This window comes from Spinacia oleracea, chromosome 3, assembly GCF_020520425.1.
Source record: "Spinacia oleracea cultivar Varoflay chromosome 3, BTI_SOV_V1, whole genome shotgun sequence".
Lineage (NCBI taxonomy): Eukaryota > Viridiplantae > Streptophyta > Magnoliopsida > Caryophyllales > Amaranthaceae > Spinacia > Spinacia oleracea.
In genome coordinates, this window is record NC_079489.1 from 132,461,633 (window position 1) to 132,468,198 (window position 6,566).

A 6,566-nucleotide genomic window follows, 5' to 3' on the forward strand; every position below is an offset into this window, starting at 1 on the left:
ACAATCAAGCAATTGCAAGAAATTGGGGCAAGCATCAAAAAGCCCGATACAATTTAAGCATGAAAACATACGAAATTCTACTCGAAATCAAGCCAAAACGCAAATAGAACTCGAAATTACTTACATATATGCGGTCTTGATCGACTTGGGAACTCGAAAATCGAGCAAAAATGAGTGAAAACGAGTGTGAGAAGCGAAGAAATGCAAGCAGCAACAAGCAAGAAAATGGCGAATTGAGCCTGCACTGCCCGAATTTAAAGAGGACCTGCGCTGGAAAATTCCAGTGCTCAAAATCACGCACTGGAAAATTCCAGCGCTCCATGTCAAGCGCTGGAAATTTCCAGCGCTGGTTTATTCTCTCCCGACAAAATATCGGGTCATTCAGCCCAAGTAATATTTTGTCATGTCATTCCTTGAATGTCGAAGTTTTAAGGTTTATTCATTCCTTTCTAGAAAATGTCATGCCATTCCCTAAATGTCAAAGTTTTAAGTTTTAAAGTTAAGTTTTAAGTGTCTATTTTCACAAAGCTCTATCCATTAAAATTGAACGTCTTCAATGACTCTGTGAGAGGACCGTTCAAGTCAGTATGTTCCCCATGACTGGCGAGGGAACTTTTGACATTTTCTGTGATGACCCTTCAGTCAAATGTTATCACTCGGGGGCTCGCGAGACCTTCGTTAAGCCTTAGTTTCAACCAAGCTAAGTCCCAGACGTATTCCCTAGGCTCGACACGGTGTGTTCGATGATGAAACCAAACACCGCTTTAATTTGCTTTCCTAAACATGCAGCGAACGATCCATGACTGACTGACGATCCCATAACCCACATTTCCATTTTTAGAAGCTACTATTTATAGTAACTACCATACCTTACCCAGAATATCAGCCACGTAAGATAGAATATCTAAGTGTTTGAATCGCTTTACGATTCATCATTAGGTAAGAACTAATAGTTGCAGTCCAACTCATGCTCCTAAAGGTTAGAAAATGTGATAAGATTCGGTGAAAAACCGCCAAGACTTGTACAAGTGAGGTAAAACACCAGCGCTGGAAAATTCCAACGCTGGCAGGGTAAGCGTCACAAATTTCCAGCGCTCAAACAACCAGCGCTGATTATTTCCAGCGCAACATTTTGATTCTAATATAATCACGCAAGAAGATAGAATTATCCAGCTGTCACATAAAGCAGATCTGGCGCTCAGAATGCCTGCGCTAGAAGTAACCAGTGCTCCTAATCTAAGCGCTGGAATTTTCTAGCGTTCCGCAGATCTGAGTCAAAAAATTCTCTTTCCGAAATTTATCTTATTCTGGCCTATTTTGCTATAAATAGGGCCTCTCAAAACCGGACAACAACAACAATTCCAACCCTAAAACCTTAAGCTTGAGTATTAACCGAAGTTTTCTAAATCCCGATTCGTGTGTCTGCCGTATTTAACACACTGTTAAGCAGACCCTTCCCACACGACCGCCTGATCGCTGAATTTTGTCGAAGTGCTGTAGAAACATAGACACAATCCTTTGCCCCATAATACTCAAAACTCTGGAAGAATCTTGTCCTGTAGTTAGTCAGTCGAGAAGTTCGAAAGCCAAACAGAAAGCAAGTAAAGTCAACTGGTAGGTGTTCTTGAGAACCGCAGTAAAGCCTACGCTTTGCTGTAACGTGAATTATATTTTTATTGCTTTCCCCACCATATCAATCTGCTAATATTAATATGTTATATTGTTCACGTCTAAATCAGATAATACTCGGACAAACCGGTTTATTGTTAATCCCCTTTAATCCATCTAAATCAGCTTTTGACGTTTTATTTAGTAAATATCTGTGCATTCAAATCAATCAAGAGTAGTAATGTAGTATAAAGCGCCGCGTGGGCTAATGATGGGCACTCCACGTATTAGTAAACGTCCCCCGAACTATCAATCTCTGCTCCGTTGGATGTTACGTTGAGGGATCTCCACACCAGGGATACCAAGGGAATCTATGGCCGTCGTGAATCACACATGTTTTCAATCCAGGCATGTCACGATAACCAGGTTTTGTCAGTTTTCTTAAACTGGATGGTGAAATCCTAAAGAGGCTAACGCCCACAGTTAGTCCCTACTTACTCAATATGCTTGCCACATCCAAAAGAGGGAAAAATCGGAACCCTCACATGTTTACATGCGGACACTATAAAAGCATAAGATTTCCATCAAAATTGACAAAACTTCCGAAAGTCTTGCGAACATATAATTAGATAATCGCATGAATTTGCAATTAATTACACGAATTAATTCACCCTTTTACATCTTTGTAAATTTATAAAATTTAATCCATGTTAATGTAATTTATTAAGCGATTAATTAGAGGCTCATGATACAACTATAAGGTTATGAACAATCTAATTGATAGGCTTAAAAACCATAAATATCCAGAATCCAAATTAATTGTCACATAATTAATTAACATAATTTAGTATACAAACTTTGTGATGCATGCCTATCCTAGCTGTCCCCGAACCGAACAAGAAAAAGTACAGAGCTCCAAATGTCTCCCCTCCGTAGATAGTCCACAACACGTTCGATTCCGCCTTAGGTTCAACCAACTAGGATATCGTCTAAGGTATCACTAGTAGAAAAATCATTAAAAGTGGCTACTTAAAGGTTGCTCTTATTTAACAAGGGCATCTTTTGATTGGCAAAAAAAAAAAAATCTTCCAACGTAGTTTGTGGTAAGCGCATCTTTTGATTTTATTTTGAAACCTGCTTCTACTTTGTTGTTGCTGCTCCCACTCGCAGTTCTTGCCCAAACCCAGACCAGTGATGTAATGCTTCTGCACCACCACCATTAGAACCTAACCCCTTTCAAAAACCGCGCACTACTTCTCTTCTTCTCCATCTTCTCCACTTCTATGCTCTGCTCGCTCTTCACTTGCTCTTCAAGTCACAGTCACACACACGCACCGAACGCGAAATTCTCTTCAATCTACCGACGACGACCTCGAGAAGAAGAACCACCACTACAAAATTCTCTCCACTCGACTCACAATGACTTCAATTGCGTTCGTCTCATGTCCCAAGGTTAGGGTTTAAATGCTTCATAATTTTAGTTGTATTAACTAATAAATGACAAATATGGGTTAAATGTAGGCGAATTGTGTTGTTTAGTTTGTTTTAGATGTGAATTGTGGTGCAGGGATTGATCTGAAGTCTAGATACTGCAATATGCGCTTTGATAGTGTTGATCACCCTAGTCCTCGTTATGGTTACCGCAGTGCTAGTGGAGATTATGTTGTCGAATTAGTTTTCAGGTTTTAGTGAGCTTTCTTCTAATTTGTTTATGCCTGAATAATAGGTTGTAGACTGATTCAATTCATGATTAAGCATGAAGAATAGGTTGTAGACTGATCCACGGGCTGGTCTTATTAAACATGAAATTTCCCATATGGTACATTTTGAGATTTGCAAGAGATATTGTTCGGTGGAGTTATGGTTTGCATAAGTATAGACGGGAACACGTACCTTCCACTGATAAAGTGATAATGCAATATCCTAGGTTGAAGTTTTAAGCTTTAACCTTATACTGTTACTAACACGGCTTGATGCCACAATTGTAAGATATTGTAACTTGCAAGTTTGTGATGGTTTTTTTTTTCTTTTTTTCTTTTCTGATTGTCTTAGCTTTGTCTCCTAGTTTGAGTTCAGATAAGAGTTCCAATGAATTGTTACAAAGAAATTTTGAGACATGCTCGTATGCAAAGCCCTTGATTATTATTATTCCAAGTAGGTTGATCTCTAGCTTGATCCCCCTCCTTCCTTCTGATCTTGTGTACAACAAAGTTTAATTTGGAGCACTTAGTTCAGATATATGTGTATTCTAAAAGCATTTCCTGCTTAATTTGATAATTCGGAGGGATTAAGGCATACTTTTTTTCCTATAAAAAGTTAAAGCTCTAGTTTAGATGAAGGCCAATAAGTGTACAAAAGGGCTAATAAGTTCAAAGAAGGGCCAATAAGGCCAATAAGTGTGCATTTTGTTGGAGCTTCTGATGGGTTTGGCTGGTTTACTAGGAAAGGGAACTGGTGATTAGACATTTGAAGAACCTGAAGGGTTAGAGGTGGTCATAAGATGGGGAAATACATTGAAATTTCGAGTTCTGTGTTACTGTTGTCAATAAACAAAGTTGAGGGTATATTTGGAATAGTGCAGCTATTTGCAGCAACTGATGCTTGTAAATAAAAAGCTAATGTGTAGTACGTGCGCTAGTTCTTTATTTGAAGAAGATTCATTGATTAGCTTTCTAGTGGCCTAAGACAGTTTTGACATCTTCCGCCAAAACTTTCAATATGGGTTATAGCCATTGAACATGCCCTAATGCAATGATTTGGAATTGGAGTTTGTTCAGGGTTTACTGAGATGACAAAGATGCCTTGTTACAAATAATACAGTGTTCATGGCAAAGATGCCTTGACACTTGACATCCTCCTTACTCGCCAAGTTGTCCCTCTATATAATTAGGCAGTACGAGTTATTACACATGAAATAAAAATGAAATCATGTGTATAATGGTAGATTTCATATCTCTGATACAGGAAAATATATGAGGTTACGAATCATAATTCTATTGTATGAGGTATTATTTAATTACTTCAAATTATTTTGTTTCAAATGTGTAAGTTCAATTTTTTTATAAAAGAATTTCAATTCCGTGCATGGCACAGACTACAAGTCTAGTTTGTTTAGATATTGAAATATTCGTGAAGTAAAAGAAGTATATTGTAAGAAGAGTTTCTTAGTCTCAGGTTAGAGGCGTCTGATATTTCTGTGAAGTTGTCTTTTTATTGTAGGAGCTGCTTGGTTTCTGAAATTCTAGCAATTTAGATTTAATGAATGCTGTCAGTTAGTGCCGGAAACACCTTACCCTTGACTTTTGCTTGACGTTTTTTTGCTTGACGTTTTTTTACTGTGTAGGTATGTTTGATCAGTGGAGCCCTTGTGGTTCATGAACTTGAGGATGACCTTGGAAAAGGTATACCTTTCTGATACTTGGTTGAATTGTTGGCTTTTTTTTAATTGCCTCTGTGTTTGTGTTTGAGGTAGTAGCGAATGAATTACGCAACCCCCTATTTTATTTACTCCTCGGTTTTCTCCCTATTTCTTTGATAGAGTAGCAGCCCCATGACTCCCATGCAATGTTTTTTTTATTCTGTATTTATTTAATAGTTTTGACAATTTTTTTCTGTCTTTTTACTTTAAAACATTTCCCTTTGCTCCTAGTCCTTTGTTATTTGATAATTGTTGTTTGTCTTTTGTCTACTGGAAAATGCGAATATTATGTCTCAGTTTTCAGCTTAGATTAAGATTGCGTTAAAGGAATAACATGAAAGATACCTTCAGTAAAAGGTTCTTTAGTATCTAATTCCATTACGACTTTGGTTGTGAATTACATTGCTAAGCCAAAAGAATATTTCCAAGATCTGGTTACAAAAAATGTAGTGAAATCAATTATACAAGGTTTATATCAGAAGAGCAATATAGAGAGGGGAAGCTTAAGAAGTAATAGATAAATCTCATATTTCTTGTCGTTCTCCTCCATAGAATATAGAATCTGAAACAGGCTTCAGTGACATAATTTAGGAAGAAAGATGGAGTTGCCAGATGTTTACTTTGGATTAATCTTCTGAGGCAACTCCCCTTATTTTGCTCTCATCTTCAAAAAATGCTTGTTTCACAAATTTGAGTGAATTCTGCAGAACAAAAACCGTAATTTATGACAGGTTTACATATTCCTATATAACTGAAGTAAAAAGGTTGAGCAATAATCAACTCCAGTACTGCAATGTTATTCAGGAGTACCTGGATATTGTTTTTCTGACCGTTTTCATACATCAAGGACTTCATGGATATGGAAACTGAAGTCTATGTCTTAAATTTTGACAGGAAGGTCTATGCAATAGATGCAATAGGCATGCTACCTGACGAGCTCTGGAATTTGGTTTACCTCACTAATTTGTATGGTTCTCTTTACTTTGGAAGTATCATCTATGTCTTGGTTTTACTCTGAATATGATGAACACCTGCTCTTTGTTCATGCTATCTAATAAAGTGATGCCTTCTTTCTGTGTAGGAAATTGGGACAAAATTACTTGACAGGCCCTATCTCTTCAGGCGTTAGAAACTTAACTCGGCAAACTTGCATGCAATACCTGTACTGTGGAACTTCAACTAATCATCAAATATACCACTAATGATAATTTTGGTTAGTTTCCATTCCCATATTCTGTTTTTATCTTATTTGAATTCTCTGTTTGAAACTTGTATGTATCTGTGAACATGGGTTGTCATACATTGGAGAAATGTTTAGAGTATGAGAAGGTACTGTAAGGTCTGTAACTAATATTGAAAATTTGCGCTTCTATATCAGAAATGTATCCAAATATACATTCTTTCATCTCCTTAGAAGAGGATTGCGCTAGGTAGTTTGAGGCTTGCTTGATGAAATTGCAGCTTTCCTGCACAAATTTCTTTTGTTGCTCAGGTTTAAAAAGACTCCCCACGTAACCGCTTGTGTGATTATTTCTGTTCA

The 6,566-nt window shown here is 37.3% G+C and overlaps 1 long non-coding RNA gene across 1 annotated transcript; it reads left to right on the top strand.

Moving 5' to 3' along the window:
• The first annotated feature begins 2,777 nt into the window (after nt 1–2,777).
• On the top strand, nt 2,778–6,233 carry LOC110794606 (uncharacterized). Its single transcript, XR_002535075.2, has 4 exons — nt 2,778–3,060; nt 4,952–5,009; nt 5,921–5,992; nt 6,108–6,233. It is a non-coding gene; the product is annotated as an uncharacterized lncRNA (long non-coding RNA).
• The last annotated feature ends 333 nt before the right edge of the window (nt 6,234–6,566 follow it).